A 27,068-nucleotide genomic window follows, 5' to 3' on the forward strand; every position below is an offset into this window, starting at 1 on the left:
ATCAGAGCATGAGACACAGCTTTAGGTTCTGGTGTTGGGGTGCATCAGACGGGACCCTGCGAGAGGCCTGGCTTTGTGGTTTCTCTGGTTTTTGGTGTATTTCTGTTGCTCTCCACTTCCCCAGGCCCTGAACACGAATGTTTCATGGCAGGAAGGTTTTGCCCACCCAGCCCTGAGTGGAGAGCGGTTCATTTTGTGTTGCCTGCTTGTGAATTAGCAGGGTTCAGAGCTGGGTGCTTTCCCAACAGCATTCCTTGGCTTTTCTCCCCAAGGGGCTGGTGCTGAGCTGGTTCCACACATGAGCTGTACAGGTCTCTGCAGAGCACTCCTGGCACACCACGTTTACCACTGGAACTTTGCCTTGGCAGAAAATCAGAACTATTTGCTTTCTCCCGCTCCAGAGGATGGGTTAAATTCTCAAGACCAGTGTGTGAACAATTTGTGCGTTCTCAAAGTGCTTGAAATCGCCTCTGTGGCAGGGGGTGGTGGGATGGTGCAAAAGGAAATGGGAGGATGGCTCTGCCATGGGTACTTTGGGGGCAGTTTTATTCCCCTCAGTGGTCGTGGTCCCTCACCTTTGCTTAGCTGGGAGCAGGAAGAGGAGCAGTGTCACAGCATCAGGAAGGATCAGGATCAGGAAGGCAACACAGAATCTCAGATTGGTTTGCGTTGGAAGGGACCTTAAAGCTCATCCAGTTCCAACCCCCTGCCACGGGCAGGGACACCTTCCACTAGAGCAGGTTGCTCCAAGCCCCTGTGTCCAACCTGGCCTTGAACACTGCCAGGGATGGGGCAGCCACAGCTTCTCTGGGCACCCTGTGCCAGCGCCTCAGCACCCTCACAGGGGAGAGCTTCTGCCTCAGAGCTCATCTCGATCTCCCCTCTGGCAGGTTAAAGCCATTCCCCCTTGGCCTGTCCCTACACTGTGGTTGGTTCTGGGCTGCAAGCTCAACATTGAGCTTTTCATCAATCAACACCCCCAAGTCCTTCTCCTCAGGGCTGCTCCATCCAGTCTCCCCCAGTCTGTGTTTGTGCTGGGATTGTCCCAGGCCAGGGGCAGGGCCTTGCCTTGGCCTTGTTGAACTCCATGAGGTTCACACAGTCTCACCTCTCCAGCCTGTCCAGGTTCCCATCCCTTCTGGATGGATCCCATCCCTTCCGTCCGGCGTGTCACCCACACCACACAGTTCAGTGTTGTCCTCGAATTTGCTGAGTGCTCGATCCCACTGTCTGTGTTGCTGATGGAGACGTTGAACAGTGCAGGACTGCATGTCATGGCGGGGCTGTACCCACACAGGGGCTCTGCTCTAGTGGTGTCCTTGGCCACATATTGGGGCCTGTCCCCTATACCTGGGTCAACACATCCCACAATGTCCCCTCACTGCAAGAGAGACATTGAGGTGCTGGAGCGGGGCCAGAGAAGGGCACCGGAGCTGGTGCAGGGCCTGGAGCACAAGTGTAATGAGGAACGGCTGAGGGACCTGGGGGGTTTAGTCTGGAGAAGAGAAGGCTCAGGGGGGACCTGATCGCTCTCTGCAACTGCCTGACAGGAGGATGGAGCCAGGAGGGGGCTGGTCTCTGCTCCCAAGGAACAAGGAATGGGACAAGAGGAAACGGCCTCAAGCTGCACCAGGAGAGGTTTAGATGGAGATGAGGAACAATTCCTTCCCCAAAGGGTGCTCGGGCATTGGAACAGGCTGCCCAGGGCAGTGCTGGAGTCACCGTCCCAGCAAGTGTTCACACACCGTGTAGCCGTAGCCCTCAGTGCCATGGGTTAGTGGTGGCCTTGGCAGTGCTGGGGAACGGTTGGACTTGATGCTCTTGAAGCTGTTTCCCAACCTCACCAGTTCCACGGTCCCGGGCCGGGCACCGCGGAGTTAAAGGGAGGCCCCGCCGGCAGCCGCCAAGCGCGGTCCTGCCGTAAAGTACCCTCGCGCTGCCGCAAAGCCTTCCTCCCGTCGCTCGCCTCAAACCTCCCTATTCTCCAACGCGCTTTACGCCAACGCCGTTGCGCCACCACCCTCCTGTTGGCTGCGCTTGCGCCGGGCTCCGCCGGGCCTCTCCGCTTTGGAGTTGGTATTCAGGAAGGGCGCTTACGCCGGCGGCTTGGCGGGGGGCGCATGGGTGCTTGCGGAGCCTACGCCGACGGCGTAGCGTTGTGGCTGGCTGGCGGCGGAGTGGTGAGGGGAGGCGAGAGGCGGCGTGAGGCGAGCCGGGCCGGGGGCGCCGCCATGGGCAGGCGGCCGCGGGGCAGCGGCAGCGGGGCCCGCCGCTAAGGGCCCGCCGAGGTAACTGCTGCCGCGGGGCGCCGGGGCCGTGCCCTGTTGCTGCGGTTCGCCCCGGCCGGGACCGGGCAGTGCCGGGGAGGGGGGGGGGCCGGGCCGGGCGGTGCCGCAGGCGGGGGCTGGCGGGGGCCGGGCCCGGGGCGCTGGCTGAGGGGGCTGTGGGCGCCGGGCAGGGCCCGCAGGGCAGGAGGGGCTACGGGGCGAGGTAGGTGCTGTGGGGAGGCCCAGGCTTGGCCTGGGGGGGCCGCGGGGGTGGTGGGGCTGAGGGGGAACAGACTGGGCCCGGGGGAGTGAGGCCGGGCCCGGGAGTCTGAAGGGGCTGTGGGGCTCGGGTTGGGCCGGGGCGGAGGGCCCCGCGCCGCCTCGCTCCGTTTCCTCCCGGCGGTGCCTGCTTCATGGCCCTGGGGAAGGGGTCCGGGTGCACCCGGGATCGCGGCCCTCCCCCTCCCATAGGCCCCCTTGGGGCCGGGTCGGTGTCAGGGATGGGGCTGGGCCTTCCCCGGTTGTGTCCGCCGGGCCCGCACCCTGCCCCGGCCTGCCCGGTGCAGCCGGAGCCTCGCAGGATGTTGGCTCCTTTGTATATGGCTTTCCTCTCTCCAGAGGGGTTGGGAAGTGTTTATTTGGGGAAAGGGACTGTGCTGAATCTGGTATTTAAAATAGCTTTTTTTTTTTTTATAATTTTATTTTAGCGAAGTGGGTGAGGATGAATGTGAGAAACAGGAAAAATACCCTCCCCCTTCTGCCCCCACCAGACAGGAGCTGACTTTATCAGTTCCTAAAGCAGCCAAGAAGAGGGGTTTGCAGCTGAGAAGCAGCTCTCCTGTGGAGCCAGGCCACCAGGGGCCTGTGCCTCCTGTTTGGTGACTGGCAGAGGGAACTGAGCGAGGCTCTTGGACCTTGGGCAGGGGGCAAAGAATGTGAAGTCGTGGGGATATTTGGGAAGGTGTCTTTTTCTTTTGAGGCATGACTCTGGGCAGCACAGTGACCTGCTGTGTATTTCTGCAGTTAAAACCCAAACTTTGTTAAACCTCTTTCAAGTTGTTATGAAATGAGCCTGTTCTAAACAAAGTAGAGGTAACAGGGACCCAGGTGAAACCCCGTGCGAAACGGCTGCAGGCTGGTGAGTGGTTTGCACCAGTGTGTTTGGAAGTTGCCTCATTAACTAATCCCTTTGTTTTCCTTCTGTACAACAAGTGGTTGGCATCTGGAGGTGCATTCGGAGGAGTGTGTCCATCCCTCTCCCAGCTGGACTGTCCCATCGCCCTGCCACACGCAGTGAGCCCCCATCTCCAGCACAGAGCTTTCAAAATTGGCCCTTATATAACAGATTGGAGACAACGTTTGGTGTTTGCCAGTGTGTCTGAAAAAGAAGTGCTGTAAATTAGGGCAGGAGGCCTCTGTGGGGATCCTGTGGAGAGGCCTTCTCTGTGGCGGGATGGGCTCGTCTGCTGGGAGGACCTTGCCAAAGCTGCGTTGGGTTTGGTTGAATTTGGTGTGATAGGGAGGAACGTTGTTTGGTGATGGTTTTGTTGCTGCTTGGCACCTTTTGGGTGGATTTAGTCTTGTTGTGTGGGTGGTCTAACCCCAACCTGCTGCCTGGCTGGTAGCAGCTTCTCTGGGGTCTATGGTGGTCTGTGCACTTGGGGAGCCCCCAGTTCTCCCTCGGGGGGATTGTCTCCTGAGCTTGTAGAGACAACTGCCTTCCCATATCAGTCTGCTCAGGGTTTGATCTCCTCCTCGGTAGCTTACAAATCTGTAAGGCCTTATCAATCAGCTGTGTCGTTTCTTTGCCAAACCAGCTGCTGTTCTGGTTTGCACTTGCATCAAAACAACCGGGGTGCAGTTGGTGGTTTGCAGGGAGGCTCTTTCTGCGCAGCAGTTTCTCTGGGTGCGCTGAGCGGAGCTCTGTGCTCTGCCCTTGCAGCGGGGTTTGGGGTTGCTTGCTTTGTTGCAGCACTCTTGAGCAGAGCGAGTGGAGAGGAGGAAGTTGGCGCTTACGGTGCAGCAGGTTTCTGGGTGCTGCCCTGCGAGTGCTCCTCTCTGCTGGTGTCGGTACGTGGGGAGGCTTCGCATCACCTCATGCTCTGTATTCCCCTGCCAAGCTCCTGTGCAGCCCCAGTGTGGTCAAAACTGTTCATACGGGAGTGACTCAGCGGATCAATGGGAATGACATGAGGGTTGTGCTCACTGACAATCAGTGGTTTTCCTCCCACCCCCTCCAGCCCCACTGGGCTGGAAGAGACAATGTCTGAGAGCAACTGCCAATAAACATTTTCACTGGGCTCGGGCCTGATGGTGCTCTGTAGCTTTCTCCCCCTGTCCCCCGTGGTCTTCCTGGCCAGGAAGAGCTCTGATGAGCTGTGCTGGAACAGCAAGCTTTTGCTTTGGCTACTCCATCCAGGTATGTGCCTAGCATCCAGTCTGGGGGCTTTACAGCCTGCTAGAAGGACCAGTCCTTGCATGAGCCAGTCTGGGTAGGAAGCTGTTTATCTCTGCTTTTCAGATAGAGGAGCTGCAGCACTACAGGCACTAAAGGCTTATTGGAGGTGGTGAGGAAGCCCCGGGTGAGCAGCAAGCCCTGCTGTGCTTTGCTCCTTCTTGGGGGTGTACAGGAAAGGTGCAGAGCTCACGGCTGTGGAAGAGATGCTCTCCTTTGGCTCAGCAGGGCTGGTGAACGTGGGGTTTGGTACCAGGGTGCAGTGGCCGGGTTTGCTTTGTGCTACTCCTGTGACTTCCAGCTGCATCAGGAGTCAAACTCTTCCCTCACAGTGCTGCTGAGAGGGGAGAGACTCGGGTGCCAATGCAGGAGCTTCCTTCATGTGCTTACAATGGCTTTTTGCTCAGAGCTTGTGGGAGCAGCTCTGCCCACAGCCCTGTAATTGGGCTTTGACTGGCAGCCTTGGCTTGTCCTGGGCCCAGTGAGAAGCTGTGAAACTGAGCCTCCTTCCCCGGCCCAGACCAGACGTGGCGTGGTTTGGAGACTGCTTTGGTCCTGCTCTACCCTGTGAGCTGGGAAGAGAGGAGCAGGAGCCAGTGTCAGCAGCTCAGGGATTCTGCTGGAGAACAAGTTACCTTCCTGTTAGAAAAGCTGTGTGCTTATAAATAGTGTTGGGGTTTCATTTCACTGGATGTTTATACTTCCTATGGGCAGTCTGTGTCTCCAGCTGGTCTGTCACTGTAGAGAAAGAAGTAGGACTCGGCTGCGAGGAGGGTGTAAAGGTGACTTTCTGCTGGGGCAGCTGAGTCTTGGGGCTCTCTGCCTGTCTCCCACATTCCCACTAAGCTGCCCTCCATCTCCTGGGGAATTCTGAACGCCTGCGCAGGCTGCAGCCCTTCCTGTCGGCCAGCCCCTCCCTTGCATGTTCTGGTGATGCATTATTCTTAATAACTGCCTTTAAAAAAAGCTTCCTGCAGAGCATGCATCGAGCTGAGATGTTCCAGGCTCTCTCTTGCCTTGTCTTCACTACCCCATCAGCTGCCAGGGTGAGCCATGGGGCTGCCCTTTCGAGGCTTGTCTCGGATCAGAGCTGTGATCCCCCCCAACCCTGCTGGGACAGAAGGGGAAGGGGGGTGCACAGCGCAGGGTGTGAGTGCAGTGTGTGTCTCCCGCCTCCTGCAGGGAACCCTGCAGCACATGGGTGCACTCCAGGTGATCCCACACTGTGTCATTTAGGAAATGGTTCTTCAGATAAGCTGAAACTTGTAGGTAAGACTTTGCAGGTGTTTCAAAATGCTCCATGGAGCAAGACGTCCATGATTTCTTTCGTGGCCTACACTAAGGAGAGTTTGCTCTTGGAGTATAGGAATCCAGTTAATTCTTTAAAGACTTTAAATTGGCTTCTTTAGTTCCAAGAAGATGACGGACAGAAGTTCTCAGTGTGTCCAGGAAGCTTTCCCAGGTGCCCATGCAGTCTGTATTCTGCTGGAAGATTGGTGACAGTTGCATTTTCCAAGCAGTCCCCTGGTGACATCTGCCTTCTCTGCTGCAGTCAGACCATGTCGCTTAACATGTTGCAGCATAAACATCCTCACTTGTAGGAAACGAAGGTCTTGGCTGGCTCAGCTGTGAGAAACCCACAGGCTCCCATGAGCTCCTCTGCTGAGGGGACTTGCGTGATGATGGTGACGTGAGGGAAGTGGAGTCCCGGCCCGCGAGGTCCGGAGGGGCTGAGCCTCAGGCCTGGGAAGGGTTCAAGACCTCAGCTTCCTCTCCAGTGGCAGTCAGGCAGCAGAATCCAGCCCTGCCGGTGGGGACAGAGCCAGGAAGGGCTGGCGTCCCTTTGGTGGCCGGGGGGTGGAGGTGGCAGTAAGTTGAACACGAGAGTAGTGCTTGGGATGAGCCAAGACATTGTTGCAGCCAGGCCTTGGAAATGAGGTGCTGGTTGGGCTCTTGGGGTGTTTGGGACACCGAGAGGCTGGAGGAGAGGAGCATTCCTTTTTGTGATTGGTCACTTTTACATGCCCACATGTCCGTTGTTATTTAACCGTATATAAGGGTTTTTAATGAGAGAGGCCTGGGTTTTGCTTTCCAAACAGTGAATGGGACAGTTGACAGGTGATGCACAGGCTTTGTCAGCCCGAGAGGGATGTTCAGTACTTAATAAACAAGTGTTAAGGTTGGTTTGAGCTTGGATTTTGTGAAGCTTCCCTTTAGAAGAGCTTTGCAGCCCTGCTGGGGGGGTTGCAGGTCCCCCGGGAGCATGGCCATGTCTCTGGGGACTCAGTCCCCTTCCCAGTCCAGAGGCTGGAAAGTCTTGCTGTTGCCTGGGCTCTGAAAGGTCAGTGCTAATCCAATTCAGAGCCAGAAGGGAGCTGTAATGGTTTTGTCCTGCTCAGAAGCTCCGTTCTTACAGACTTCTGGTTGCCCCTTGTTTTCAGGTAGAAAATCTCACCGCTTTTTACTTTTGAGATAGCACTGAGGTATAAACAACAAAGCCAGAAACCCTTTTTCTTTTCCTTTCTTTAGCATGGACTGTTGGCAGAGTTTATACTCTTTGCCTGGCGTCCCCAGTTTGATGCAGGGAGAGAATGGTGCTTTCCAGCACCTTCTGTGCTGTACATGTGGGTGAGGGGCAGGCTGAGGCTCTGCTGGAATCCCCCCACCCGCAACTATGCTGATTCCCCATATCCCGAAGGCGATGCAGGTTTGAGTTGAAGCCTCACTTTTTTGTTCCCAAGTACAGAGAATATTAAGGATGTGACCTGGGACAAGCGCTGGAAGCAGAGGTATGGTGTGTGTGTTGGAAGGGACTGCTGGCCTGCAGCAGCTGAGGAGCAGGAGTCAGCTCTGGTGGGTGTGGGGTCAGTGTGCTGTGGGACGAGGCACCAGAGGTGTTGGTGCTGACAGGTACAGACTAGTCTCTGCCTTGAGCCTTGGGAATTCCTAATTCCTGCACAAACTTGCTGGAGCTCGTCGCTCAGTGGGCTTCGGTGGTTGGGGAAGGAATAGGAAGTGCTCGGAGAGATGGAGCTTTAACATTTCCTCCACGGTAATTTGCAGCTGATCTTCAACCCAGGCTGTTTTCATAGGGGCGTCTGCCTGATCAGGAGAAGAGATTGTCAAAGGCCTCAGCAGATTCTCCAGCTTGAAGTGCTGTGGTAGGAGTCTCAGTGCAGGGAAGGGTGCAGGCAGAGGCAGAGCAGACTGTCACACTCTCCATCTCACCCAATAGCAGGGGATGTTGCCAGGGAGCAGCTCTCCACTGCTCGGGTCCCTGCTCTGGCTCCCAGGCTGCTGCTTGGAGCAGGGAGAGCTGAGCAAGGTGCTGCTCAGGCTCACCAGATCTGCAGGCACCAAGTTCAGGAGGGTGAAATGAAGCTTGTTTAGCACACACCATACTGAGGTTAACTGGGTCTAGAATAAACCCTGTGAATGGGGGTTACTGTGCGGTATGCTGTTCTGTTCCTGCTGTCTGTGCTGCAGGAACCTTTCTATACCTAAAGCTCTGGCTAAATCTTGTGGCATTTTGCCATGGAGAAACATTGGGCAGCCCCGTTGTGTTGGATCAAACTCTGGTTTCAGGTGGGTTCAGGCCTGCCTTCAGCAGGAGCTGTGTGAGCAGGGAGGGAATGCAGCAGTCCTGCCTGCCACTGGGCTCGGCGTTGCAGGGCTGCTTTGGGGTGAGGCCAGGCCCAGCTCTGCTGCAGAGTCACAACAGGAGCTCTGCTCCTCTGCTCCATGTGTAAAATGCCCCCAGTGTCCCAGAACCCAGTGCTGCCATGCTTCAGGTGCACTGACCTCACTGCATGTTGGATTTTCTCCTTGCCCTTCCCTCTTTCTGACATCTCTGACTCCTGGGGCTCTTATCACGCTGAGATATTTTCTTGCAAGAGCTGAGCTGTCTGCAGAGCAGGAACGGCCCAGAGCATCGTCTGCACCGGAGACATCGCTCTGCCAGGCGTGGAAAGGTGGGCATCTTGGGAGAAAGGTGGTGGAGCAGCCAGAGCAGGGAGGACTGCACATGCAAATGCCATCACTGCAGTCTGGATGGCACCCGTGGTTCCCAGCAGGTCTTCTCTAATGTCTCTCTGAGTATATGCAAGTGCAGACCTGGAAACGAGACTCAAAATAATCGTGTGCAAAACGCAGAGGATGCACTGCAGTGGGCTTGGCTTGGTGACAGCAGACAGGCACCCGGAGCGTGGCAAGGCACAAGGAGGGGACAGTTCCCACTGCTGGTTGTGGTCCTGGCAGGGGACTCGCAGGGCCTGAAATGTGACTTCTCCTGCGAGAAGACTGTGACACTCGGTGCTTTGCTCCTGTTTCCATGCAGAGCCAGAAATCAAAGTCCAGAGCGGTGCTTCTCCAGCCACAATCATTTAAGGGCACTTGCTGTTGTTTTAGGGCCAATATTTAACTTGTGGCTGTGATGAGGAATGCCTGTTAGACTCTAAATATTTGATTTAAGGAAGAAGTTTGAGGGAAGAAGGCCCACTGCTGGGGGCAGGGCAGCAGGGGGAGTTCAGGAAGCAGTTGCAGTGCGTGTGTTTGCAGGTCTGTGGGGAACAGGCTGTGTTGCTGTTCTGGCAGGTCCGGCGGTGGCTGAGGCTGCGCTGCAGCGCGGGAGCAGCGGGAGGAAATGTTTGTGTGCTGGGCTGGAGCAGGGTGTGTCTGCTCCCTGCTCCCTGCTCCCAGCCCGGCCTGCGCCCGCTGCAGCCAGGCTTTAAAGGCACAGGCTTGGAGGTGCTTCCCAGGCAGGGCTGCTGTGCGCAGCTGGGCTGGAGCGGGAAGGAACTCCGAGATAAAAGCACCTTATCGGACAAGAAATGCTCTGCTGCTCCTGCTTGCTTTGGTGGCAAGAGGTCCTGAGCTGTGAAATCCTCTGCAGTGGATCCTGCTAATGGGAGGATTCCCGTTCTCTGAACCCAGCAGCATCCTGGCCTGTATCAGCGCCAGTGTGGCAGCAGGGCCAGGGCAGTGACTGTCCCCCTGTGCTGGGCACTGGTGAGACCGCAGCTCAAATCCTGTGTTCAGTTCTGGGCCCCTCACTGCGAGAGAGACATTGAGGTGCTGGAGAGGGGCCAGAGAAGGGCAATGGAGCTGGTGCAGGGCCTGGAGCACAAGTGTGATGAGGAACGGCTGAGGGACCTGGGGGGTTCAGTCTGGAGAAGAGAAGGCTCAGGGGGGACCTGATCGCTCTCTGCAACTGCCTGACAGGAGGATGGAGCCAGGAGGGGGCTGGTCTCTGCTCCCAAGGAACAAGGGATGGGACAAGAGGAAATGGCCTCAAGCTGCACCAGGAGAGGTTTAGATGGAGCTGAGGATCAATTCCTTCCCCAGAGGGTGCTCAGGCATTGGAACAGGCTGCCCAGGGCAGTGCTGGAGTCACCGTCCCTGCAAGTGGTCACACACCGTGTAGCCGAGGCTTCAGTGCCAGGGGTTAGTGGTGGCCTTGGCAGCACTGGGGAATGGTTGGACTTGATGGTTTTCTCCAACCTCGCTGGTTCCTATATTCTATGATGTGCTCACTGAGGTCCTTGTGGCTTCTCCTGTCCTCTCTAACCTTTCTGGGTGATGCTTCTCACAGTGTTGCACACACACCACTGCTCAGCCTGTGTGAGCCTGTGAGGGGTGTTTGCTGCTGCTGGCCAGTGCTGATAGCGGCTCTGTGGGGCTGTGCACTGGGATGCTGGTGGTGTATGTCACAGCTCAGGTCAGGTTGTGCTGGCATCTCTGTGGGCTGTATGGGCTGGTTGTGGTGCATGAGGACATGGTGATGGAGAGGAGCCTGCTCGTCTGTTCCCAGCTCCCTAGGTGCCTCAGGCAGAGCAGGCAGCCCCTCTCTGCAGGCAGGGCAGGTTGGTAATTGTGGGTCTGGATGTGAAGTCTGCGCTTCCTTAGCTACGTGGTAACCCTCTGCCCTGGCTTCCTGTGCTCTTGATTGGATGCTTTTGGCTGTGTTTAACTCTTTTATGCTTAGATCCAGAAAGAACATGTTTTCTCCTGAAGCCAAATCGGAGGCTGTTTGCAAGCCAGTCCAAAGGGAAGGCTTTGCCTGGGCTCCTGTGAGCAGAGTTCAGCCCAGCTCTGAAAGGCTGATGACTTCCTCCTTCCAGTGTAGCAGAGGGCTTGGAGGCAGCCCTCAATCCCAGCCTGAAGCCATGTGAGAGGGAGCCAAGTCCAGCTCTGGCTTTTAGTGACAGGTTTGGTGCTGGGGAAGTAAAGGCTTTTGTCAGAGCCCCATCCAGCTCAGAAAGGGATCGGGCGCTGTATGGGAAGGTGGCAAACAGACTCCCCTCCGTTTGCATGTTCTGCAGGCACCTGGTCCCATTTGTGGTGGTAGTGACAGCTCAGTGGTGACAACTGAGCTGTTTCCATCCAACCCACAGGCTCTGGTGGTGTCTGCACCACATCCCAGAGCCACTCTAGGGTTGTGTTCCCACTTTGAAAGGCCACAGAGGGACACCCATAGGGCTGCTGTGGGTGGGCACCCAACAGCACTGTGCAGCTGCAGGAAGTCTTGGCGTGTTTCCATAATGAGTGTTGATGTGTTTAAGCCCACAAATTGGCTGCATAACGAAATGAGGGAGCCAGGGGAGCTGCGTCCTGTCTGCAGGGGCTGGAAGAGGTGATGGGAGCTGGAATCAGGAGCGATTAACTCAAAGAAGGGCGAGGTTTGGGGTTTGGATGGCAGTGTGCACTAGAGTAGGGTGGACGTGTGTTGGCTGGGGTTTCTGGGACAGATCAGAGAAGTGAGAGCCCAGAAATGAGGGAGAAGGGACACTTTGTTCATGCAAATCATGTTCCGGATATTAATAGCAGGAAGATGAAATGGGTCCTACTGGGGGGTGTATCCTGCATGTTCCTCCACGTGGGTGAGCCCTCTGACTTTATAAATGAAGCCCTTTGTGTGGGGCTTGAGCAGGTAAGGTAAAGGGAGGAACCAGTGAGGTTGCACTAGATCTGCCTGTTTGAGAGTAGTCTTTTGGGTGAGCCCTTAAGTTTCCTTTCCCTGCCCGCAGCACCTCTGTAGCCACCTTTTCAGCTGTAGCTGCTCCTGTGGTGTCCCTGTTTCGGTCCCGGCCAGCTGATCCTGTACAAAATACACACAAGTGGGCAATGAGGATGAGAATCAACCTTTGAAATGTGGAGGTTGGTGGCAAACCACACTGAGTCCTTAATCCACAAAGCTGTCACGGTGCTTAATAAAGGGTTGTGAGTCTGATCCTCTGTGTGCAGAATGGAGGAGGAAAAGACCCTGAACAGTTTGTGGCATGGCCAGGAATGGGCTGTAGGTCTCTGGCTCCTGTGTTCTGAAGTTCATTCCTGCCTGCAAGCCAGCGGTATTTGTCTGGGTCATAGGAATTTGTACCAGTTAGTTGGGAATTGCCCTTCTTTACCTCCCTCCTCTTCTCTGAGCTCACGGACGCTTTGCTTCCCTGTCTCTAAAACAAGCAGGTCGCTTCTGTGCCTTCAGGAGGTTGCAAGGAAAAAGGTGGAATGGATTGAGCTGCTTGGCCGTGTAATAGAGGGGGTGGGAAGAGGATTGCTTTGTGGATTGCTCGTTGCTTCTCTGAAGATGCTGCTGACTCTTGCATGTAAGCCGATGGATCCTGTGGTGCCACAGAGCATCCCTCTGCCCCAGTTACTCTGCAGGAAAGAGAATTGCCTGCTGCTACTCTTTCCCCTCCCAGTCTGGGCTGTAGGTTCTGCTGGTGGTCCTGGAAGGTGGTGACTGTCCCCACTGGGGTGAAGAGCTGGGAGCAGCTACCTGAGGCAGTGACCAGCTCCTGGGTGACTTTGCATCAGGGAAGTGATTTTGGTGCTTGGCACAAGGAGTTTGACAGCTCTCTGGGAAGAGGCTTCCCTGTGACCCCCCACAGAAGCTCACCCTTCCCTCCCTCCCTCTTTCTCTTTTTAAGGTTTAGCAGTCCTTTGAGAGGAAACCTATGGGGCTTCAAGCAGCCTGGGGAAGAAAGCAGAGGGGGAAATAGTGTTTGCTTGAATGTGGGACAGCTCAGCTTGGCAGAGCTACAGCTCTACAACCCAGAAATGGAAACAGCCCTTGTCACCAGTGGGAATGACACCCCCCACACGCTCCCTGTGCCAGGGCTTTCCAGGGTGCTCCTGGGCTGGGACAGCAGAGTGACATTATTCCCCCTTCCATGTGACCTTGGGGGAGCTGGAATTAGCTGTAGTTTGGTGATTGGAGAGAGAACTGGATGCAGGCACCCTGTTTTTCACCTCCTTGCCTTGCAAAAGGCCACCTCAGACCTGCAGGTGCAGCTGCTTCCCAGCCTGCTTCTGTCAAGAGGATATGGGTTAAGGGGAAGAAGTAAAAATCCCACTATTCAAAGTGCTTGTGCCAGCCCAAATCCTGCTGAAAGAAAAGCCTTTAGTAGCGACACACATGACAGGAGGCCAAGCAGATCCCTGCAGAGTGACAGTCCCCAGATGGGAGCAGGGAACCTGCTGGCACACCTCTTGTCCTTGTGGGGCACAGGCCTTTGGCAGCCAGGCTGGATGTACACATCCCATCTGCTGAGCTGGGGTCCTTGTGGGTTTGTTTACCCCTTTAAACAGTGCCTGGCATGAGTGGCTCTCTGGGAACCCCTTCTAGCTGAAGAGCCCAGAGTGCCCAACTTACCCCCATTCCCTGTGGGATGAACAACGATCTCAAATCTTGAGGTGGGAGAAGAAAGAAGCTGTGGTGGCTTCCATCTCTGCCCAGGGCCCCGAGCAGGGTTGGGGTGGAGCCCTGTTGGTTTAGGTACTGGGCAAATCTGTGTTGCAGCAATTTCCAATGAGAGGCATTGACGAAGGTGATTGGGAAAACCTCATTTTTCAAAGGCATCCAGATGGGCTTTGTGCTCCCCTGGGCAGGAGCTTTGCAGCACCAAGTTCCCAGCCCCATCCCTCAGGGGTGCAGTGGGGCTGCTCCCAGCTGCCTGGTCGATGGCAGCATCTCCTCCTGCCTTAGGCTGTACTTGCAGCTTGAGCTGTCAGATCCCTGTGAGTGCTCCCAGCACCTCCCTGGCTCTGCCCAGCCCAGTTGCCAGGCTGGGAGCCTCTCCTGGCCCCCACCACTCCCTGGTGAGAGCCCTGCAGTGGCAGAGCCAGGGAGGAAGCAGATCAGTGCTCAGTGGAGACCCTCTGTATGCCCTGACAGGAGGTCAGTGACTCTCTTAGGAGGTGGTGGCTGCCCAGGAGGGCAGTGGTGAGGAGGAGGAGGAGAGAGGTGCTGGCTGAAGGTCTCTGCTCCACCTGCCTCCTGGGAATGTGAACCAGGAAACAAATCTGAAACCAGTGTGGCCGTCACCACAGCCTGGCCTCCGGGTGTTGCTGCACAAGGCCCTGAAAGAGATACCTGTGGTCAGGGCCACCTTCTATGCAGGTGACCTTAGAGGGCACAGCAGCCTCTGGGACTGGGCTTACCTCCCTTCTCTGCCACTGCTTTCTGTGCCACGCAAAGTCCCTCAGTTCCCTCTTCTGTGATGACACTCCCTTGGTGAAGGACTTTAACCAGCTGCTGCCAGTAGTGGTGTAAGAGCCAGGGGGCACTTATCATTTGCATCAGCCCTCTAGAAAGCCTCTGGAGCTTGTGACTGGGGACATCAGGAAGATAAGACGACTAATGCTGCTGCTTGGATTCTTGCCCAGCTTACTGGGAGGGAAGGAAACATGTGCCCAGCCCCTGGAGCCATCTGGCTCTTCTGGGGTGTCCCACGTGGTGTGACAGACGTGGTCAGGGTTGTCATCCAGAGCTCCCTGGTGGCCTGGACTGTGGTGGGCAGAGGGGTAACAAGAGGGGGTTCTCCTGGGAAGCTGTGGTTCAGAGAAAGTCTGCTGTGAACTTGCAGTGTGGCTCCAGTTTGGGCAGCAGGGATGTCCTGCCTGCAGGGATGGGGGTTCCAGAAGAGTGAAACCACCTGATGTGGGAGCAGGATTGTGCCCTGGCATATGAATTGGCGAGTGCAGGGAGTGCTTTTGCTTGTTCTGTGCTTGCTTAGGGGCTGCAGGGAGGGAGAATGGAAGTGCTGAGAGCTCGTGCTCTGCTAACCATTGATGATCTGCTCCTTGGAAGTTGGGAGCGAGTGGGGACACTCTGGGTTGTTTAGTGGTGCTGAGGCCCATGGTGTGAGTGACTGAGGGCAAAGTCTGTCCAAGGCTCCTGCTCCTGAGGTTATTTAGGAGCCTGTCCAAAGGCTGCAGGGAGGAACAAGTGCTGAGTGTGTCGCTCTGGTGCCCTGCTCCTGGGAAGGAGAGCGCCTGGCTCACCATGCTGCTGTTCAGTGGAGCTGCTCTGCGGGGGGGAAATCATCTCCAGGTGGATGGAAGGATTTGAGACTGTCACCCAGCTTGGGCTTGGGGGAGGAACGGAAGGGAAGGGAGACACACATCCAGGAATTTGCCTTTGTTTATAAGGAAAGGGGTTGGGAAATGTCCCTTATCCTTTGGAGAGCAGGTATTGAGCCCCTCATCCTAGGTACAGCTGATCCCTCGCAATGCCAGAAGGAAGAACATGTGGAATTCAAGGCTGTGGGATCTCTGAGGACATCTTTGAAAGGGTTGTATTCCTCCTCTCCTCTCGAGTGGCTCCTCTTGAGATGGTGCTTGGATGGCTGTGTCTTCCTGTGTCCTCTGCTGCCCTTCTGCTGCTGCCCAGCCTGTGGGACACAGCGGTGGTGTGTGTTTGTCAGCAGAGCTGTGAGGAGCCATCCCACGGTGCGAGGAGAAGGTCTTGTCCCACCATCTGGTGGTACCCTCTGGCTCATGCACACCAGAACACCTCTGCCTGGGCTTTCTTCAGAGCCTTGTCCTGCTGGGATGAGGCATGGATCTTCATGCTGCTGCTGATAATGGTAGGACCAGGGGAATGGCTTTAACCTGCCAGAGGGGAGATTGAGATGAGCTCTGAGGCAGAAGCTCTTCCCTGTGAGGGTGCTGAGGCGCTGGCACAGGGTGCCCAGAGAAGCTGTGGCTGCCCCATCCCTGGCAGTGTTCAAGGCCAGGTTGGACACAGGGGCTTGGAGCAACCTGCTCTAGTGGAAGGTGTCCCTGCCCGTGGCAGGGAGTTGGAACTGGATGAGCTTTAAGGTCTCTTCCAACCCAAACTATTCCATGATTCCATGATCCTGTGGGCAGTGTCCCCTTCGCGTGGGACAGCTGCGCTTCCCCAGGAAGCCTGTTTGTGTCTGTGTTGTTGCACAGAGCAGTCTCTAACCCCGGGTGACTCTGTGCTGCAGGGGTGCCCCCTCCATCAGTGCCTGCCTGAGGGCTGCTCTTGACCTCCCCATCCACGGGAATTGATAAAGGAGCTGTGTCACTGGCGAGTGGGGACCTGTTGTGTTGTTCACTGGCTGCACTGGTGGATGTGGGTCTGGAGCTGCCATGGGCTGGGGGTCGCTCTGCAGCTTGTTGACATGGGATGAAGCTGGCCCAGCAACTCCTCGGTCATGTGGGGGTTTCACACTGTGGTGAGGATTGCTGCTGTTGTGTCCTGGCTCCTTTGCTGTCCTCAGGAACCTGGGGTTGCTTAATCAGGAGGAAGTATTTGCTGTAGGTCTTGCTCAGTGGGCTGTAGCAGAGGCTCTGGACTCTGCCCTGCCTTCAGTGGAGTGGAGAGAAGCGATAGTGCCTTGTACAGCATCATGTGTGTGACGAGGCTTTATTGATGGCCTGGCCTTGTGGGGACAGTTGGGCTGTGCCAGGGCTGGGAGAGCAGCATGGCTTCTCCCTGCTGCGCTGGGAAGAACTGATTGCACAGGCTGGGAACTGCTTCAGCTTCTGTTTAAATACACACGTGTGCTCTCAACACAGCCACGGGTTCAGGGGGGACAGGGAAAACCCCAGAGTTTAACAGCAAGTGGTGCAAAGCAGCCTGATGCAGGGCTGGGAAATAAGCCCATCACTGTGGGGTGGGAAATAGATGGTCTCTTGCCAAAAGAGCTGCTCTCCCACACTGGAGGTCTGTGTTGGTGTCCTCTGTGCATCACTGTGGCACAGGATGGTGTCCTCTGTGCATGAGTGGCTCAGGGCCAGCTCTGAGGTTGGCTTGTTGTTTCCTCGCAGGTGCTGCAGTGTTTCTCTGCTTTGCTGGGCCATTGGCATGCTCCTCTGAGGCTGCTTCTGTGCTGCTGCCTACTTTTGTACCTGCCGTTCCTCTGGGTTTGCTGACAGAGTCCTTCTGTGGCAGCACGTCTCTGGCTGCAGTGGAGGTGGGGAGAGAGCCTTGTTCTGCTCTGCTCTGTCTGTGGAACTGATGGCAACTCTTCCTTCACATCCATTCCTGTGCATGCTCTGGTTGTGCATTGAGATCCCTCAGCAAGGGAAAGGTGACAGCACTTTATGTTGGTTTTATGAATCGTGGAATCCCAGCCTGGTTTGGGTTGGAAGGGACCTTAAAGCTCATCCAGTTCCAACCCCCTGCCACGGGCAGGGACACCTTCCACTAGAGCAGGTTGCTCCAAGCCCCTGTGTCCAACCTGGCCTTGAACACTGCCAGGGATGGGGCAGCCACAGCTTCTCTGGGCACCCTGTGCCAGCACCTCAGCACCCTCCCAGGGAAGAGCTTCTGCCTCAGAGCTCATCTCAATCTCCCCTCTGGCAGGTTAAAGCCATTCCCCTTGTCCTGTCCCTACATCCCTTGTCCAAAGCCCCTCTCCAGGTTTCCTGTATCCCCTTTAGGCACTGGAGCTGCTCTAAGGTCTCTCCTTCAGGAGCCTTCTCTTCTCCAGGCTGCCCCAGCCCAGCTCTCTCAGCCTGGCTCCAGAGCAGAGCTGCTCCAGCCCTCGCAGCATTTCTGTGGCCTCCTCTGGACTTGCTCCAACAGCTCCACGTCCCTCTTGTGTTGGGGGCTAGAAAGTGTTAGCTTTTGAGGGCATGGGAGTATTCAGAGGCAGGGCTGGGGAAGTAGCAGGATGGTAGAGGTGGTCTGAGCCTTATTTCAGGCTGCAGTGGCACAGGAGGAGGTGTTCCAGCCTCAAATGTGAGGTGTGAAATGGAAGTGGTTGTTCCAAGCTGCTGGGTGAAAATCATTATTTGTCTGGAATCCTGGGTTTTTGCACCACTGCCCGGTGGCAGTGACACAGGCTGCGAGCTCTGGGGATGAGAGGGAAGGAGGAACAAGGGGAACTTCCCTTACTCCGAAACTTGACATCTGAATGCAAGTGCTTTTCTGCCCCGTTCCTGGAGCAGGGCCCAGCACAGGTCCCATCACAGCCAGGCTGATGATCTGGGTCGTGGTGGCAGTGAATTTGTGTGTTTGTGACAAACGTAGGATCATCCTTTCACACAAAGGCTTTGCAGGTGCCTTGGGTCCCACCGCTGAACCAGTGTCACTGCCTGAAGTTAAACCTGCTCTTGAATCTCCTGTGGTGGTGGGGGAAGGATGGAGAGGGCACAGCCATGCCTGTTACAGATGTGCTTGTGCAGCTCCTGCTGCTCTGCCCAGCTTTGGCCAGTCCCTCACCTTTGGGCTGGATCCCCGTGGTGCTGCACATCCCTGCTTGGGGCACGTCTGGATCTGCCTGTGCTGGGCCTGCCTTTCCCTGTTGCCTGCCAGGGCAGGGGGATGCTGGCTGCCTTGGCAAGCAGTTTTTTCCTCACAGTTGAAGCAGAAATGGTTAATAAGGATCCGTGTGCAGTGGCAGAGGTTGAAATACAGAACAGGGCCATCTACTCTGAAGGTATTTGGGCTCTGGCTTTACAGTCTGTACTCAGTAGCTGTTTGAGCCCTGGGCTTCTCTGTTGCCCAGGGCACAGACGTGACTCAGTGATTTGGGATACAGGCAATCCTTTGGATGCCTGCTTGCAGACAGCCTAGTTTGTGAGGAGTTACCAGGTGTAAAAGCAGCCTCAGGTTTTGCAGTAGGTGTTTTGGACTTGACCTTTCCCAGTGTGTGGATTGTTCTGTTCTGAAGCTTCTTGGGGTCAGTGCTGGCTGTACAGCAAAGTGTTGTGCTTTTTGCTCTGGGCACAAGCGGAGTAAATACCAGTTTTGGGTCTTGACTGTAGAAACAAAACGGTTGCAGGCTCTCTCCCAAGATGAGTGCACTTGTGACAATGAAATTGGTGCAAGAACTGGGCAGGATGGGACTGGTTGGAAAAGAATGAGGTTCTGCTCTTACGTCAAGCATGGTGAATGTGCGGAGAGGAGAGCAGGAGAAGGTGAAGGCACGGCACTGGTGAACAGGTTTGTGCTGGCCAGCTGGTGGGGACTTTTGGAAGGCAGCTAGTTCCTTTGCAGCTCTGAATTTGATTTGATCCAGTGTGGAACCGGAGCTTGCTGCATTGTGGATGTGTTGTTTGGTTCAAACAGGAACTCACCAGAGAGCTGCAGAACCCAGCTCCTGCGAGGGACTCCATGGCTCAGGCCACGGTTCAAGTGTCTCCCTGTACGAGCTGCCTCATTGAATCCAGCTCTCGTGGTGAAAGGCAATGTCAGCATCTTGGCTGGGATGTGTCCCAGGAAAACCACTGGAGCAGATGGCCGTGGGAAGGGATGGAAAACTGGGTCTCTGGCTGCTCTCCTTTGAAGGTCTCCCAGCCAGAGACTTGCCTTTGTAATGAATTTCCTTTCTTCCAGTACCACTGACTTGATGTTAGTAAAACTGAAACCACTTCAGCGTCCTATTGGCTTTGTGCTGTGCTGAACTGATGCGCTAGATTCTGCAGAAGTGGGTAATTCACTCACACAGGGGCAGAGGTGAGCCCGTGTCTTTTCTGTTGTGCAGAGCTAGGTTTGCTGCTCTGGTTACACGTGTTACCTGCAGCGTCCCTCTTACAGTAACAGCAAAGCAAGTTGCAGTTTCTCAGACAGAAATTGCTCTATCTCTGAGCAGGAACACCATAGTGACCCTCGTATGAGCAGTGGGCAGCAGGCTGAGGCTGTGGTTGGGTTATTTGCTGATCTTGCCATCTTCCATCCATGTCCAAGAACCTCTCCTGGCGCAGCAGCCATGAGGACGGCTGTTGCTGGTCCTGGAGAAGGGATACTGGAGTGGAGAGCAGGTAGAAGATGCTGGTAACATCCCAGTGGCGTGATAGGTGGGAAGTGGATGGGGATCTTGCTGCCTGACTCCCTCCTGCAACCTCCTGCTTTCCCAGCAGAGGTTTGCAAACCCCACTGAGGTTTGGTGTTGCTGCTGTTCCCACATGGTGTGGGTCCGGCATGGGGACCATGGGAATGGCTCCAGAGGTGGATGTGGCTTGAGAATGAGGAGGTGGCTGCCCTGGGGCTTAGTGCCTTTACACAAGGGGTAAATCAAGGGGTACAGACAGACCCCTTTTGTGGGCTCTGTAAAGTCAGCCCTAAAGCTGCTTCTCTTTGAGTCTCTGGTAAAGCCTCAGTGTGTTTTCTGGAATTCTGTCACTGGAAGTTTAAATTTGTGGCTGAGCCCCAAAAGGCGAATCAACTCTCTCAGGCTCTTGGATGGATGTATCTCACTTGTGCTATGTTTGATCTTCTCCAGCCTAGTTTTCAGATCTGGTCTTAATTTAGCATGTGTGTATTTACTATTATTCATTTTCCTAGAGAAGTATTTTCAGCTTTTTGCTTGGTTCCTGTGCTGCTGCTGAAGTTTCCATCACAATATTTCCGGCTCCTTGGAGAAGTGTGGTTAATATTTTCCATCCAGGTGTAACTGCTTTAGACAGGGACAAAAAGAGTGAGATTTGAACCCTGTGTTCAGTTCTGGGCCCCTCATGACAAGAGAGACATTGAGGTGCTGGAGCGGGGCCAGAGAAGGGCACCGGAGCTGGTGCAGGGCCTGGAGCACAAGTGCGATGAGGAACGGCTGAGGGACCTGGGGGGTTTAGTCTGGAGAAGAGAAGGCTCAGGGGGGAACTTGTCACTCTCTGCAACTGCCTGACAGGAGGATGGACCCAGGAGGGGGCTGGTCTCTGCTCCCAAGGAACAAGGGATGGGACAAGAGGAAACGGCCTCAAGCTGCTCCAGGGGAGGTTTAGATGGAGCTGAGGAACAATTCCTTCCCCAGAGGGTGCTCAGGCATTGGAACAGGCTGCCCAGGGCAAGGCTGGAGTCACCGTCCCTGCAAGTGTTCACATCCCGTGTAGCCGAGGCTTCAGTGCCAGGGGTTAGTGGTGGCCTTGGCAGTGCTGGGGAATGGTTGGACTTTTGATGCTCTTGAAGGTCTTTTCCAAACCGGTTGATTCTGTGGTTCTACATTCAGCAGCTCGCAGCGGTGGTGAGATGCTTTGTGAAGTTTTCTTTGTGGCTGCTTTTACTGAGGAATTTAGGACTTGCCCTGGAAGAGCTGTTGACTCTGCAAGCTTGTTTGTGTTCAAAAACGTTGAGGATCTGGGTTGTCCTCAATTTGGACTGGCCAAAGCACACTGATTGCCATTTCTGCTTACGCAAGCAGCGAGCAGACACTCATTGCAACGGTCCCACTCCTGGTGGTTACAGAGGGGCCTGTTTCCTCATTAAGAAAATTTGGTGCAAAAGAATTACTGCTGAGCTGCTGCCAGAAGCTGCCTCTTCGTAAGGCTGAGGCACAGACATGTCCTGCTGCCTCCTGCCCAGCAGGGAGTTCTTGTGCACACCGAGCTGCGGTGTGAGTGGTTCAGACTTGAGGGTGAAGTCACCTGGCTGCTGGTCCAGGGATGTTGTCCTCTATGGCCATCTCAAAATCGAGGGAGCTGTTCTAAAATCACAACAGGGAATTCACATCTTCACGTGAAGTCCTACAAGCTCTTAGCATGTTGCCTTCTGGGCTCTACTGGAAACTAAAAACACTCCGACTGGTGGTTTTCCCTTCTATTTTACTACTTACTTAGTTTCATTATGTTCAGAGAACAGGTTTCAGCTTTGCTCCCACTCTCTCTTGGGGCTGGAGTTGGGTTGGGGGACGCTGCGTGCGCTCCAGGGTCATGAGCACATGTGGCTCCTTGGGCAGCAAGAGGATGGTTGGGGTGTCCAGCACCAAGTGCAACAGTTGTGGTGCTGGGTTTGAGGAACAGCTGAGACTTCTTTTAAAGCAGGCTGGTGGGTTTGACTTTGTCATCTGGCATCCTCTAAAGAGCTTGGAAGCTGGGAGAAAATGACTGAAGAAATTTGGAGCTTCATCTTTTGTGGGTTAAGAGCTGACTAAAGTTCACAGTGTCTAAAAAATCTCCTGGGAAAGGGAATAGCCAGTAACAAGGGAATGCTTCTAATTTAGAGAAAAGCTTAATAGATGTGATAGCTGGAAGAGGAAACCGGGAGGGAAAATCCAGCACAGCACAGCTCTGGGGAAAAAACCAAGTGCTTGATTATTAGTATTTGAATTACTTTGTTTTTTAATCCTGGTGGTTTTGTGGCTTGGATGTTTTGTTGGAGGTTGCTGAGAGCCACGGATGGATACTGGGGTGGAACGCTGAGGTACTGGGTGCAGGGTGAAGGCTGTCACCTTGAACAGAGGCTCAACACATTCCTGCTTCGTTTGCAGGAATGAGGGTGAAGGTGCCAGGAGCCCCCAGCGTCCGCTGCTTCAGTGTGCAGGGGGAGTCCTCTCATGGACACCCCATGTTCTCTATTAGGAGCTGGGAAAGGACAGGAGGTTTGGAGCAAGGATGCTCAGACCATCATAGAATCATGGAATGGTTTGGGCTGGAAGGGACCTTAAAGCTCACCCAGTTCCAACCCCCTGCCACGGCAGGGACACCTTCCACTAGAGCAGGTTGCTCCAAGCCCCTGTGTCCAACCTGGCCTTGAACACTGCCAGGGATGGGGCAGCCACAGCTTCTCTGGGCACCCTGTGCCAGCGCCTCAGCACCCTCACAGGGAAGAGCTTCTGCCTCAGATCTCATCTCAATCTCCCCTCTGGCAGGTTAAAGCCATTCCCCTTGTCCTGTCCCTACATCCCTTGTCCAAAGCCCCTCTCCAGGATTTTTCAGTCATGCTGGGTTACAAGCTTGGCTGCCACAGTTCAGGGGGTTTGTGTGTGTGTTTGGTTGGTTTTTTTCCCCCTGGACACTAGAAGATCAGCCTCAACTGATCCTGCATTGAAGGGGGGAACCGCCCTTCAGAGGCTGCTGGTCACCATCACAGTGACCATGGTGATAGGACTGCGTCTGCCATGCAGAGGTGACTCAGTCTGACAGCACTGAGCGGAGGTGAATCAGGGTCTGTGCTGGTGTGATGAGGGATGCAGCCGCTTGTGAGGAAGTAGCGTAGGAGGCAGAGCTGTAGGCGGAGGGCTGTAGAGCATCAGAGAGGGCTCTTCTGTGGGATGAGCTGCCTGGGGGGCTTGGTGTGGGGATCCAAAAAGTAGGTTTGTGGCTGCTGGATATTCCCCACAAGTGGGCTGATGACCTGGTGTGAGGGCAGCAGGAGTGCACGTAGGGTGGGTGGGTTTCGTGGCATGGTGTTGCTCTTTGATGGGGGAGTTTCTTCACTCAGTTCCTGGATTCTTGTCTTTTCTCTGAAGGATGCCTTGGAGGAGGCAGGGGGAAGGCTGCTGACCTCTCACCACTGTTGAAAAGCTGAGACAGAGCCAAGCATCTCCCCAGGGACCTCCAATGGACAAAGCAGATGCAGGGGAGTTGTTATCCCAGTGTAACGGCCAGGATGTGAAGGGCCAGGAAGTCAGTACATGCCCAAATCACCAGGGGGGTGGTGGCAGAGCTGGGAGCTCTCAGATCCCAGCCCTGAGCTGGAGCTGGGAGGCTCCCACAGCTCTGGAGCCATGCTCCCATTCCACCCCGGCTCCCGCTGCCTCTGCATCAGCAGTTGAGGAACAAACTATTGAACAAGAGCTTCCTGTCCTGCTGACACCACAGGAATGCACAAAGGGGGAAAGGGAGTGATCAGAGCTGAGCTACTCCCACCTCCGGCGAGCTGGGGAACGTGGTGGAGGTGGCAGGGAGGCCTGGACACCAGCTCTGCTTAACCTGACCCTGCCAGGCTCAGGGATGATGTACTTGAGGCTGTGATCAGCACAAACCATGCAGGTGGTGCTGGGCAAGCTGCTGCTTTCGGGGCTTCCCGAGTTCTAAGGGATTGCCTGGGTCAGGTGAAGGCCCCTTCACGCCAGTTGTGCTGCTCCAACTCGTCCACAGGGGCTGTCCCCTGTGGCACACAGCCCGTCCTGTGTCCTCACAGGGCTGGCACAACTCTCCTGTGCTGTGGCAGGCAAGATACTCACATCCAGAACTCTCTTCTCTGCCAGGGGCCTTGAGTTCCTCAGTCAAAGTGTTCAATCACCTCTTGGTGACAGTTGAGCCAATTGTATCCTGGGCCACATCCAAAGGAGTGTGGCCAACAGGGCACCAAGGGAGGTGATTCTGCCCCTCTGCTCTGGTGAGCCCCCACCATGCTCTGGAGTAATGGAGCTGTTAGAGAGGGTCCAGAGAAGGGCCACAAGAATGATGAGGTGGATGGAGCACCTCTCCTGTGAGGAAAGGCTGGAGAATTGGGGTTGATCAGCCTGAGAAGATTCTGGAAGACCTTATTGTGGCATTTCAGTTCTTAAAAGGAACCTATAAGAAAGATGGAGAGAGACTTTCCATCAGGGTCTGTTGTGATAGGATGAGGGGTGATGGTTTTAAACTGAAAGAGGGAGATTCAGGCTGGATGTGAGGAAGAAATTCTTTACCATGAGAGTGGTAAAACACTGGCACAGGTTGCCCAGAGAGGTGGTGGATGCACCATCCCTGGAGACATTCAAGGCCAGGCTGGATGTGGTTCTGGGCAACCTGATCTAATTGAAGATGTCCCTGCTCATTGCAGGGGAGTTGAACTAGATGAGCTTTGGGGATCCTTTCCAACCCAAACTATTGTATGATTCTGTGATTATCTTGAGGGCTCAGGAGGAAGTTTGGCTAGAACATGCCAATCTGCCTTCACCAAAAGGAATATTCTGCTGCCCCGGAGGTTTGCTTGTGACTGGAGCTGGTGGAGGCGCAGGGTGGAGCGAGCTGCACGTGCTGCACAGTCCCATTGCTCTCCAGCCCACAGAGGAACCTTCCCTGGCTGGGGGCAGGAGACGTTCTCTCCCAGCAGCAGTTTCCCTGCTCCTCCTGGGGATGAGCTGGGATCACCCTCCAGACCTGCATCCACAGTACGTCTGCTGTGGGGAGGAGCTGCTGGGAGCTGCTGTGTCCTGCTCAGAGGAGTGTGGCCAGGCTCAGGAGATCCCTCTGGAGCCCGTTGCATCACCGGAGCCTGGCAGCACAAGGCAGGGAGAGGAGCTTAATGCTTCCAGCGTACGACTTTCCTTTTGTCCAAGCAAAAGGCTGCTGTAAACTGCCCGACTCCAAGTCTTGGAAGGACTTTTCATTTAACCCCAAAAAACCCCTTCTACCAGTTGTCCTGCTTCCTCAAAAATACACCTGGTGTGGATTTTTCTCACAGATGTTAAGACTTGAGCTGTGGGGAGCTCTGCAGCATGCTCTGGGGCACGGGGCTACCTCTCCAAGCTAGGAGCAGGCTTATCATGGTGTGTCCTGCGTCCAGCTCAAACTGGGCTTTCTCCTGTGGCACTGGTGTGTGTGTGCAGAAAGAAAAGGGAAGGAAAGTGGCCTGGGGAGCAGGTACCTGCTGCAGGGCTGGGAGCGAGTCACCCCCCGGCTTCACACCTCTGTGTTGGTCATGGAAGAGAGGAGTTCTGCGACCACGAAGTGCAGTTGATGCCAAAGGTGTGTGAATGCTCCTACCTCAGTGGGAAGGTGGCCTAGATCCAGTTTGCTTGTATTTTGTTCTTAAACATCAAGAGTGGGTCAAGCTGGGTCTTTACCCATGTGTATGTGCTTGCTGCTGCTCCAGTACAGGCTGTCTGGTTGTATTGGTCATGTTGGCTGTCCCAACAACAGAATATGAGAAGTTAGTTGCATTATTTTTACATCTTGGAAAATCCACTGGGTTTCCCTTTTGTGGTAGCTGTGTGGACAGGCTTTTCCTTGAAGCTTTCAGCTGTTGAAAGAGCAGAAGTGAGGAACTTCAGCCCAGAGGGAGAACCCCAACCAACCCCGTAGAGCACAGGACACTGCAGACCACAGGTTTCTGCTGCACTGCAACAGTCCAGAAGGTTTTTTCCTTTCCTGTCCAGAGCAAAGCTGTTGTGAGAAGGTGACTTTATGGTCAGAACATGTCCTTTGGAGCAGCTGGAACAGCCTTTGTCCACAAGCTGCTGTCTTGTTCCTGCAGCTTGTGTTGGCCTCTGCTGCTCCCCAATGCCACAGGCACATGTGGGATTAGTGGCCTGATCCATGGAGAATGTAGATGTAGACCCAAACCTGCACCTCAGGAGGACCATTTGTACCACTACAGTTCACAGCATTAGGTTGGAATGAACATATTTGGTTGGGGTTTTTTTGCCTCTCTCCCCCCATCTCTTTCTCATTTTATAGCTCCCACACCCAGATGAGTTGAGTTGTTCCCCTCCTGAACCTGCTTAACCTGGAAGGCCTCTGGTCAGAACCCTGCATGAGTACCAAGAGTTGTCCTGCTTAACGTGGGTCCCTGGAGACCTCATAGGGTGTGGGCTGGATGGAGAGGGCCCCGGCAGCCCTGTAGTGGTCTCCATGCACTTGGGGAGCACTCATGCATCAGGGAGCTTGTGTAGGGATGCCCTGCTCCTCCTGCCCTGTGTCCCTCCAGTGCCACCACTCCCACCTCTGGCTGGACCATACCCATGACAGGGGTCTCCTGTGGGAAGCCTGGTGAGGCTTTCCATGCCCCCTCATTTTGGGAAACCTCTGTGTCGTGACACAGCGTGTCCCTGTTTGGGATGAGCAGCTTTGGCTGCCACACTGGAGACTGGAATCCATTTCAAACTACAAACCTTTGGAGCTGTCATCTGGGACCATCTGTACTTGCTTTAAAGATGTTGGCTCTTGCTTTGTTTTCAGACTTTTGATCTCTTTGTAAGCTGAGACTTCATCTGCCTCTTCAAGTTTTAAAATGTATTGGGGTTTGGATTCAGCTGTGTAAGGCCACTGGTTGCTTTTTGGTCTGCATTTTGGGTTTGGGAGCCAGCTGATGGGTCGTCTTTTGGGACATCAGACTATTTGGGATTATTTTTAGCTTTTAATTGGCAGTGATCTGTACTTGGAGCTGCGTAGTGTCAAGGGCTTTTCTTCCTTGTGCTCTCAAGAAGCTTGCTTTTCACTTTCATCTGCATGCAGCTGTGTTTCTTGCTCACAAAGCACAGAGCACACGAGGAAACCAGCTTCAAGTAACCAGCCCAGAGGCTTGTGGAGATGAGGGCTCACTGTGGTCAAGCCTCCGTGGCTGGTAGCAGCATCCAGGGGTGCTGGCTGGTCCAGTACTGCTGGGCTCTGTTCCAGGAAGCGCCATGGACCTGCTCCTGACCTTCACTCCCTGCTCTGGGCTGCTATTT

General features: G+C 55.0%; 1 protein-coding gene across 3 annotated transcripts in view; it reads left to right on the top strand.

Moving 5' to 3' along the window:
* Positions 1-2,034: 2,034 nt before the first annotated feature.
* CSNK1G2 (casein kinase 1 gamma 2) overlaps positions 2,035-27,068 on the top strand; it is a 41,135-nt gene continuing 16,101 nt past the window's right edge. Inside the window, exons 1-2 of one of the 3 annotated variants that reach the window (XM_030509511.1) lie at positions 2,239-2,288; positions 25,619-25,795. The gene's annotated coding sequence lies outside the window, so the exon portion shown is untranslated. Of the gene's footprint in view, positions 2,289-25,618; positions 25,796-27,068 lie in introns of all 3 variants that reach the window. The other 2 variants (XM_030509510.1, XM_030509513.1) reach the window with 2 other exon arrangements.

This window comes from Strigops habroptila, chromosome 20 (genome assembly GCF_004027225.2).
Source record: "Strigops habroptila isolate Jane chromosome 20, bStrHab1.2.pri, whole genome shotgun sequence".
Lineage (NCBI taxonomy): Eukaryota > Metazoa > Chordata > Aves > Psittaciformes > Psittacidae > Strigops > Strigops habroptila.